Raw genomic sequence first — 11,186 nt, forward strand, 5'->3', positions numbered from 1 at the left:
AAAAGGCTCCTAAAATGGTGAAACCGGTGCTGGTGAACGCTCACGTGATGGCAGATCTCCCGTGGAGATGGTCGGGAGGAGCTTTTTTTGTTGTTGTCATCTTAAATTCAGACAAATTACAACCTGTTTGTTTCTCCACTCCAACCAAATACTGGTGGATTTGCCTTCAATAACCTTTGACCTCTGACCGACCTCAGATTTCCCCTTGAGCAGCTCTTTAAACGCTCTCATATCTTCTGCCTGCAACAAGCCCCAAGGCTGCAGCACCATTATGCTTGTATAAAATATGCAAGACCATCTTTAATTGAGCAAATTAAATGGATCCAAGATAAAAGAGGGATAAATCACTGCTGATGCAAGCAGCTCCAGATGTTCCAGCAACAAAGGTCAGCATTGCCCTGTTCTTCCAGTTACATTTCTCATTTCTAGTTTTATAGAAACATCTTCTTTTACACATTCCTCTTCTAAACACGCCCACACAGGTCGGCCCAGCTTGATCTCTTCCCGAGGGATCTTTAGATCATCTAAAATCTTGTAAACAGAAATCATCACGTCAAGCCGGCGTGAACTGAGCGGAAACTTGGAGTCAGAGGCCTCAGAACGACCCTCAGGGACCGTCGGGGTCGCGGGGTCGAATCTAATTGGACAACATACGAGGTCACCCGAGGTGAGCTCATTAAGGATGTTTTATGATCCGTTTCCCAGGTTAATGTTAGTGATGACTGAGTAAATACCGACCCTCACGGTTCCCCTCAGGTGGGTCTCCACAGAGAACATTACCTCACCTTAATGGAACTCAGCAGTGCCCCTAAATGATGTCATCTTGAACAGAGCCAGTGGGAACGATGTCGTTACGGCGGAATGTGTAGAATTCTTCTCATTTATGACATCATGAGAACTGGGAGCCCAAACAGAACACAGTGAGAACACATGCGTCTGAAACAGGCCGAGTGGGAGATGCTGATGTGGCGGTTTGGAGCGCTGTTTACTGAGAGAAGGTGAGGCTGGTGCAGCTGCTAATGCATCATGGGAACTTCACTCTGGGGTTGGTGGTGGTAATAAAAGCTAAAGTCAAGCATAACACCTCAGTAGCACTAAAGTCCCACGTGTTGATGAGTTAGCGTGATTTATGTCGCCGCCACATTTGCTTTGTTACACGTAGCAACACTGATTCCCAAATTTAGAGCCAATTTTCCCTGAAGTCATTTCAGCGCGGCTCTTCTCTGGAATGAGCATCACATCCTGGGTGGTACGACAGGCGTTGTGTCGCCAGGCAGAACACAATTAGCGGCGCGGATGCTGAACACAAGTGTGTGTGACGTGTGCTAATAGGCTTTCATTTAGACGAATCTGGATGTACAGCTGCAGGAGAGCGCTGAAATCAGAGGATGCTGTTGGAAGCACAACAAGTCATTACGTTGGCGTGCGAGCGCCGCGTGGCAGATGTGAATGGAGCCTGATTGCTCACAAACGTGGAAAGTCAGTCCCACTGAGTCGGCCAGCTGCCTGCGCCGTTGATGGCTCAGGACCAACTTTAATCGGATGAAACCGATCCGGGAAATGACAAAAGAGGACAAAACGTTGAGCAGGAAGTGGTGAACAAGGGTGTGAGGAGAACGTGTGGATAGGAGCAGATGGTTGGAGCTGAAGCCTCCTTTAAAGGGCGGAGACCAAGATCTCCTCTGCTGCCTCCATCCATGAATCGGTGGGATTTTACAGTCTCACTTCAATATTTACCCGATCCGCACGTTTTAAAAATCTAGATCATTAAGTCGAAACTCAAAAGATTTCCTCATTGTGGGAATATTTCTGTCATTTTTGCTTATTGGAAAATGTAACAGTAGCAGGTCAAAACAACCAAAAACGATGGATTTCTTTCGCTCCACAAGCTCCCACCGTCCAGCATCACAGGTGGTGCAGAAACATCCACCACTGAGCAAAGACACAAAGAAAGCAAGAAGATGCAACGGCAGCAGGCTGAGCAGACATTTATCCAAGAGATTAACGCAGCGGCAAATACCAAAAGCAGGTTCCACAAACACCCCGACGGGGATAAAAAGAAAGCAGCGTTTGATGGCGAATGTTGTCAGGGCTGATTTAATTGGTGCGTTTTCACCTGAATAAAGTCAAGAACTTGTGGATTTTAGCATCATTCAGAATCTTTTCCATCGAATGGAGGTTCTGGTTGACCTGGAACGGTTGTTGTCTGGTGGCATTTGTTCAGTATCTAATGAGAATAAATAAAAAGCAGAGCAGACAGGAAGTCAGGCGCTATCAGATATCTTTAAAATATTGTTTAATATTCATTAGAAAATGCTGCCCTCGTTCATCTGGAGTCAGTCAGTAAACAAGCTGCATAATGAGCTTTTTCTAAGTGAGTCGTGACTAATTATGTTTATTTTCATGTAAGTCTTTGGGGGGAAAATAGTGGATGTCAGAAACTAAATGCAAAAGAATATTTAATATAAATAATTTGAGCTTTTAATGTCCCTCAGTGACAGATTTACTGAGAACATCAAAAACCACCTTCTGTATGTTTGTTAAGGACGTGTCAGTAATGACACAGAGGTTTACCTTCACTCTCCCACCGGTTAGTAACAACAGACCATAATAATCACAGCGGGATTTCATTCCACTTTAAACTGATTGTGAAAACTGCCTATTTTCAGCATCAAACACTCAGCAGGTTCTTCCCGGGGCTCCTCACCATGTCTGGACCTCGCTTGCATCCCTGCTAATTACGCGTCTTCCTGCAATCAACAACGCGTCTGTTGCCGTAACGATGCTGCAGAGCACTTTAGAATCAGGGCTGCAGCGTGGGGGGCACCAGGGAGAGGGGCACCAGGGAGAGGGGCACCAGGGAGTGGGGCACCAGGGAGAGGGGCACCAGGGAGAGGGGCACCAGGGAGAGGGGCACCAGGGGCACCAGGGAGAGGGGCACCACGGAGAGGGGCACCAGGGAGAGGGGCACCAGGGAGGGGGCACCAGGGAGAGGGGCACCACGGAGAGGGGCACCACGAAGAGAGGCACCAGGGAGAGGGGCACCACGGAGAGGGGCACCACGAAGAGGGGCACCAGGGAGAGGGGCACCACGGAGAGAGGCACCAGGGAGAGGGGCACCAGGGAGAGGGGCGCACGGAGAGAGGCACCAGGGAGAGGGGCACCACGGAGAGGGGCACCAGGGAGAGGGGCACCACGGAGAGGGGCACCACGAAGAGAGGCACCAGGGAGAGGGGCACCACGGAGAGGGGCACCACGAAGAGGGGCACCAGGGAGAGGGGCGCCAGGGAGAGGGGCACCAGGGAGAGGGGCACCAGGGAGTGGGGCACCAGGGAGAGGGGCACCACGGAGTGGGGCACCAGGGAGAGGGGCACCACGAAGAGAGGCACCAGGGAGAGGGGCACCAGGGAGTGGGGCACCAGGGAGAGGGGCACCACGGAGTGGGGCACCAGGGAGAGGGGCACCACGGAGAGGGGCACCACGAAGAGGGGCACCAGGGAGAGGGGCACCAGGGAGAGGGGCACCACGGAGAGGGGCACCAGGGAGAGGGGCACCAGGGAGAGGGGCACCACGAAGAGGGGCACCAGGAGAGGGGCACCAGGGAGAGGGGCACCAGGGAGAGGGGCGCCAGGGAGAGGGGCACCAGGGAGAGGGGCACCAGGGAGAGGGGCACCAGGGAGAGGGGCACCACGGAGTGGGGCACCAGGGAGAGGGGCACCAGGGAGAGGGGCACCAGGGAGAGGGGCATCAGGGAGAGGGGCACCACGAAGAGAGGCACCAGGGAGAGGGGCACCAGGGAGAGGGGCACCAGGGAGAGAGGCACCAGAGAGAGGGGCACCACGGAGAGAGGCACCAGGGAGAGGGGCACCAGGGAGTGGGGCACCAGGGAGAGGGGCACCACGGAGTGGGGCACCAGGGAGAGGGGCACCACGGAGAGGGGCACCACGAAGAGGGGCACCAGGGAGAGGGGCACCACGGAGAGGGGCACCAGGGAGAGGGGCACCAAGGAGAGGGGCACCAGGGAGAGGGGCACCACGAGAGGGGCACCAGGGAGGGGCACCACGAAGAGAGGCACCAGGGAGAGGGGCACCACGGAGAGGGGCACCACGAAGAGGGGCACCAGGGAGAGGGGCACCACGGAGAGAGGCACCAGGGAGAGGGGCACCAGGGAGAGGGGCGCACGGAGAGAGGCACCAGGGAGAGGGGCACCACGGAGAGGGGCACCAGGGAGAGGGGCACCACGGAGAGGGGCACCACGAAGAGAGGCACCAGGGAGAGGGGCACCACGGAGAGGGGCACCACGAAGAGGGGCACCAGGGAGAGGGGCGCCAGGAGAGGGGCACCAGGGAGAGGGGCACCAGGGAGTGGGGCACCAGGGAGAGGGGCACCACGGAGTGGGGCACCAGGGAGAGGGGCACCAGGGAGAGAGAGGCACCAGGGAGAGGGGCACCAGGGAGGGGGCACCAGGGAGAGGGGCACCACGGAGTGGGGCACCAGGGAGAGGGGCACCACGGAGAGGGGCACCACGAAGAGGGGCACCAGGGAGGAGAGGGGCACCAGGGAGAGGGGCACCACGGAGAGGGGCACCAGGGAGAGGGGCACCAGGGAGAGAGGGGCACCACGAAGAGGGGCACCAGGGAGAGGGGCACCAGGGAGAGGGGCACCAGGGAGAGGGGCGCCACGGAGAGGGGCACCAGGGAGAGGGGCACCAGGGAGAGGGGCACCAGGGAGAGGGGCACCACGGAGTGGGGCACCAGGGAGGGGGCACCAGGGAGAGGGGCACCAGGGAGAGGGGCATCAGGGAGAGGGGCACCACGAAGAGAGGCACCAGGGAGAGGGGCACCAGGGAGAGGGGCACCAGGGAGAGAGGCACCAGAGAGAGGGGCACCACGGAGAGAGGCACCAGGGAGAGGGGCACCAGGGAGTGGGGCACCAGGGAGAGGGGCACCACGGAGTGGGGCACCAGGGAGAGGGGCACCACGGAGAGGGGCACCACGAAGAGGGGCACCAGGGAGAGGGGCACCAGGGAGAGGGGCACCACGGAGAGGGGCACCACGAAGAGGGGCACCAGGGAGAGGGGCACCAGGGAGAGGGGCACCAGGGAGAGGGGCGCCACGGAGAGGGGCACCAGGGAGAGGGGCACCAGGGAGAGGGGCACCAGGGAGAGGGGCACCAGGGAGAGGGGCACCACGGAGAGAGGCACCAGGGAGAGGGGCACCAGGGAGTGGGGCACCAGGGAGAGGGGCACCACGGAGTGGGGCACCAGGAGAGGGGCACCACGGAGAGGGGCACACGAAGAGGGGCACCAGGGAGAGGGGCACCAGGGAGAGGGGCACCACGGAGAGGGGCACCAGGGAGAGGGGCACCACGGAGAGGGGCACCAGGGAGAGGGGCACCAGGGAGAGGGGCACCAGGGAGAGGGGCACCACGGAGAGAGGCACCAGGGAGAGGGGCACCAGGGAGAGGGCGCCACGAAGAGAGGCACCAGGGAGAGGGGCATCAGGGAGAGGGGCGCCACGAAGAGAGGCACGAGGGAGAGAGGCACCAGGGAGAGGGGCATCAGGGAGAGGGGCACCAGGGAGAGAGGCACCAGGGAGAGGGGCATCAAGGGAGAGGGGCACCAGGGAGAGAGGCACCAGGAGAGGGGCACCACGGAGAGGGGCGCCAGGGAGAGGGGCGCCACGAAGAGAGGCACGAGGGAGAGAGGAGAGGCACCAGGGAGAGGGGCATCAGGGAGAGGGGCACCAGGGAGAGAGGCACCAGGGAGAGGGGCACCACGGAGAGGGGCGCCAGGGAGAGGGGCACCAGGGAGAGGGGCACCAGGGAGAGGGGCGCACGAAGAGAGGCACGAGGGAGAGAGGCACCAGGGAGAGGGGCATCAGGGAGAGGGGCACCAGGGAGAGAGGCACCAGGGAGAGGGGCATCAGGGAGAGGGAGCCAGGGAGAGGGGCACCAGGGAGAGGGGCACCACGGAGAGGGGCGCCAGGGAGAGGGGCGCCACGGAGCGTCCAGCAGGCCACTTCAGACAAGAGCCCATTCACCATCTGCTGCCTCCAGTCCGGCTCCCCCGCCTCCAGAAACACTCGCTAACTGTGATTCCGTTTGATAGTGCGTGTTTAACGGTGAGGTGTGGCGAGCAGCGTGCGGATGCGCTTCATGCACATCGATGGGATTCATTTTCAGGGCGCAGTGAGCCGGTTCAGCACCAGCACGGATTAATGGGGGAGGTTCTGATGACACATCTGACAACGTTTAGCTCCCAGCAAATATTTCAGTGCTGTTGCAGGAGCGTTTGACATCGACGTGGATGATGACGGTAATCCATCACTTCATCCCAGCTGTTTCCAATTGATTCTGCACATGTTGATATTTCTCATTTTTAGAGTGTTTTATAACCTTAAACTGAATTTTTGTGCCCCACCAGGTCCTGAATCTGAGACTTTCAAATCTCAACTTAACATTTCACCTGTAATCATGCAGCCGAGACAAAAAGGTTTGGAAGCAGCATAAATCGACATAAATCGTAGCATCTGTCAACACATCAATGATCAACACAAACCAAACAATGAAGGTGGTGGAACACCCGCCATAATAATGAAATTATCAATCGATTGGAAATGAGGGCAGTAAACAGACTTTAAACACAGGGGAGTTAATGACCCATGAAGGTGGGGGCCCAGTGCATCATGGGAATCAGCCTGACCCTGAAACAGCATAAAGCACCTGCCATACTGTCATATCCAGCTATAACAGGCAAAATATATGAGCTCTAATAACAGGTAAAATGGAATAATGTGGTATTTTGTTGTCTGAGAGCAGGAGAAGAGCTGTTCAGCCCATTAAAGAGTACAACCACACCGATACGGAGCAGAACCTGGGAGAGCAGCGTCAGCAAACCTCTCCACTGGAAGGAAACGGAGCAGGAAAAGGGCATAAACACTTTGTAAGCACGTGTAAAGCAGAGCAGCAAGTGTGGAGGAAACAAATGTGTTGAATGTGCTTCTCTGCTGCCCACTAAAAGGGCAGAACGTTCCTAAACTCAGGAATGATGGTAAAGCTCTGGGATCAAACTCCTGCTTTTACTGGGAAGAATGTGGGTCTCCTTAAATCTAACGAATGGAGCGTTTCACAGTAACGTAACGAGTCAACGGAGCTCCTTTTCCCTCTGTGACGCAGCGCTCCGACCTCCAGCTCACGTGCAAATCATGGCTGTTTTTAGCGTTCCGGCTGGGGGTGGGGGTGAAATTAGCCGCTATCACTGAGCACCAAGGATCTGGCAGCCGATGGCACCAGGCAGGACCATATGAGCAGCGCTGTTCACGCACTCCACGCAGGCAACGGCACCCACGGGTGAAGAGGCGGAGCGCCGAGGCCCCCGTCTCACATCCTGGCACATCATCAGTCATCTGCTAAGGGTGGAAGCTAATTAATATCCTGGATCATTAATCACGTGTAATGAAGTGCAGCATTGATGCGGAATGAAAGGAGGTGACCGAGGTCTCAGATCCGTCGACTGCAGTACTGAATTCTACTCAATAAATCACCCAAATTTGTTTCTTTCTACCCTGGGCGTTAGCATTAAACAGAGCTAGCTATTATACATGTCTTCTACACCCTATAGAGGGCACAGAAGGTGTGAAAACCTGCCTGAGCACAAACGCTCACTCATTGAAACTCACTCCTCAACATTTACCCATCTCTGAAGAAGTCGATTGGCTCAGCACTGCCCCCCATGGTCACCGCTAGTACTGCAGGCACATACATGCAGAAGAAAAGAATTTGATCCTCTTTTCCCACTCAAAGATCTTCACCCCAATGACCGAGTCTTCTCTGCAGCGTCTCAGAGGAACACTGTTGAAAGGACGCGCTTGCTCTCATTTCAGGCATCACAGCTGCTAATGAGCTGAGATGAGTTTCCTCCTTCGTTTGTGGGGCTACAGGTTCTCGTGCTCATAAAGTGAGTTTATGTCGCTACTTTTCATCCCGATCAAGAAAAGTTGCCTGAAAAAAAGCCGTCCTTTACCAGAGTTTCATCCCAAATCCACCTGTCCTTGCAAGTGAATGCTGAGCCGGAACCTTCTCCCATGTCCCCACAGAGGAAACGTTGGATCAAACGGTTCTCTTCGTCACAACGTGCAGCAGGACTCTTCTGGTGCTTTGTTTTTAGAGACAGATCCTCCGGGGAGGCTGAGCGCCACAGAAATCACTGATGTAATATTTGTTCAAGTGATCACAAACTCCCTTTGTAGCGTTCCACCCTAAAGACTTCCGAAACTTCTAATTTCCCAAACACATTTGTGTCTCATTAAAATTCCCTTTTTAGATTTTCAGCGGTCACGAAAGTGCCGTTTGGCTGCAGCTTTGTCCTCTTTAACACAGTCAAATGTTCCCGAGCTGTTGGAACAGGCTCCTGAATCACAGCACTTATGAATCATTGAAGGAGAAGTTTCCCTTTGATGTTCACCTGTGACACCTGTCTGACGGCTCCCTCTGAACACCTCCCACTGGGACCGCCACTATCTCCTCCTCCAGATGTGGCTGCCACCTGACAAGACCCGTCGCTTTCATGTGCTTGTAGCCGACAGGAGGGGACGGCGACGGAGCTGCGCAGCGCTTTCGCTTGCAGGTAACACGCAGCTACTCCCTCGATGACATCACACGATGAGCTGATTCCAGAGCTGCCTCTAGACGTCTTTGATGTCCCACCTGCCCACCACCCAAACTTGCACCTTAATAACTTAGTAACCGACACCCACAGTTCAATGGGAGAGAGGCGCCGATTCCAACAGTTAAGTCTTTTATTATTAATGTTATAATTCTAAATATTATCGAGCTTCTGACAAGACGTTTGCTCGTCACTTTACTGCCTGATGAAAGACTGGGTGCTTTTCCAGTTAATTATTAGTCAACTGTTTCCAAATGACATGAACGTTATTTTGGCCTTTTGTTAAAGTCCTGGTGATAAAAGTGTCCTAGCTGAAGAAAGAACGTGAATGCAGACACATTCCGAAGGAATATCCCGTTGGAATTAACGTGGGAATGTCGTCTAATTGCTTTAAATTCACTTTGTTTTGGAGTTCTGCTCATGTCGCACTTAAACATGTTCGTGATGTCGAGCTGGAGAAACCTCAATACACTCAAGGTAACGATGGCGCAGCCTAAGTCCTGTGTATTGCACGACACGTCCTGTCTCACGTGTCCTGTCTCACGTGTCCTGTCTCACGTGTCCTGTCTCACGTGTCCTCACGTGTCCTGTCCCACTGCAGGATCCTTTTCCTCAGAAATGATTCTGCAGAAAGGAAACGGATTAGAATCCCAGTAGTCCAGATTAACTGGCCTGTGTGTCGGTATTCAGACAGTATTCAGCAACTCAACATCTATATGGGCGGTGATTAGCTGAGGAACACCTTGGGCACATCACAGGTCTTGATGTTTGATCTTCCAGCTGAAAGGCTTTGTAGATCACACCTGGAGGCCCCTCCCACTCTGCTGCACCGGCCTGTCCCTCGTATTCCCTCTAGAGTTTTGACACTTTGCTGGGGAACAAAGACAAGCTTTAGACCGATTTCTCCCTGTAGATATCTGCCGACCATCTCTGAGGCTCCTAGATGATTCCACAAAAATGCCAAACCACCCATGAATCAGCCTGAACGATGCCGGCTCTGGATCTGTGTAGCTGCCACTCTTCTGGATCCTTGTTCCCAACCTTCGAGACAGCAAAGCTGCTGACCACATGTACAGAAGGTCTAGCCTGAAGCTGCGGGTCTGCCCCATCCTACTGCTGGTGGCACCCGCACGAGCAGAGTGTCAAACTAGTCCTGGACTCTGATGAAATCCATCCATTCCGGTCCACCTCGTTTGGCGTCGCTGACCTTGATCTGGCCGCCACAAAACATGGCAGCAGCCATCAATAACGGCAGAGGAACATAAAACAGGGTTTAATGTGGCAGCGAGCCGCCCCGCGACGGTTTTAATCAGACAGCCTTTTTGGAAGCAGCCAGCGATGAGCTCCACAGCCCCGGTGTTTGTCTGCCGCTGTGTAAATGTCACAGACGAAGCCGAGCGCCAGGCTTCTGTGGCGCTGCTGGCTGTTTCGTGTCCTGTGGCAACACAAACGCCGCGCTGGCGCCCGTCACGTGCAGCAGGAGGATCCGCGTTTGGCATCACAGATTAGCTCCAGGAACTGGAGGAACTCTGAAACAAGAGTCACGTTATTGGGATTAGCAGAGCGGCGGCGCAGCCACCGCCGTGATGGCAGTGACGCGATGCTCTGACACTGTTTTGGTGGGTTTATTTAAGCGGCTAATATAAAATTCTGATAGACTAAAAATCTGCCAACAAATATTCCCAGTGATTAATCAAATCTAAATAAATATGCTCTGAATTCTGCTGTGGTGCCAACATCTCGGTCCCCCGTTTCCATGGCGTTTATTAGCCAGTTTGAGGCCTTTTTTACATGGTTGAACCTGAAACGTGAGGAGGTCAGAGTGAAAATGCTCCTTTTAATCCCTTTAACCAGGACGGAGCAACAGTCACCAGTGTTGGTGTTGGGAATTAAAGAGGCTGATGTATTTACAGTTGTTATAGTTGAGTGGTTGTCCCACAGGGTCCCCGGTGATAAAACCAAGGATGCGTCCCTGTTCTATGAACATATTTCTATACATCAAGCAGATTTTTGACCTCCTTTGGGTGAAGAAGTGGTGCAGAATCTGTCCTTATTACAGTTTTTCTCAATCACTTTGGTACATTTTTCCAATCATTCTTGCAATTTGCAGAAGATCAAGTGCATTTCTCAAAACAGTTTGAACAAATAGCAAAACACCGTGGATCACCTGCAAAAGCCAGTCTCTTGCTCAAAATCCTTAGTCCATCCCTCAAAAGCAAGTTTTTGTGTCAATATACTTGTCAGTGCCATCAGAATGTTTAATCATTGTGTCATTGTGTACGGATAAGACAGTCAAATTCATTAGTCATGTTGGCAATTGAATAGTGCACTTTGAAGGGACATGTTGATGTAAAATGTGGTTTAGGTGTGATGACAAGTGTTTACATTTGACCTCATATAATGTATATGTGTAAGATTGATGGGAAAAGACAAGATTCACATTTACAGAATGACTTCTTTATTGGCAAACATTGACATTGCAGTGCGTAAAGAAAAAAAAAAGACAGCACTGCACATAACA

The sequence above is a fragment of the Takifugu flavidus genome, chromosome 9, assembly GCF_003711565.1.
Source record: "Takifugu flavidus isolate HTHZ2018 chromosome 9, ASM371156v2, whole genome shotgun sequence".
Classification (NCBI taxonomy): Eukaryota; Metazoa; Chordata; class Actinopteri; order Tetraodontiformes; family Tetraodontidae; genus Takifugu; species Takifugu flavidus.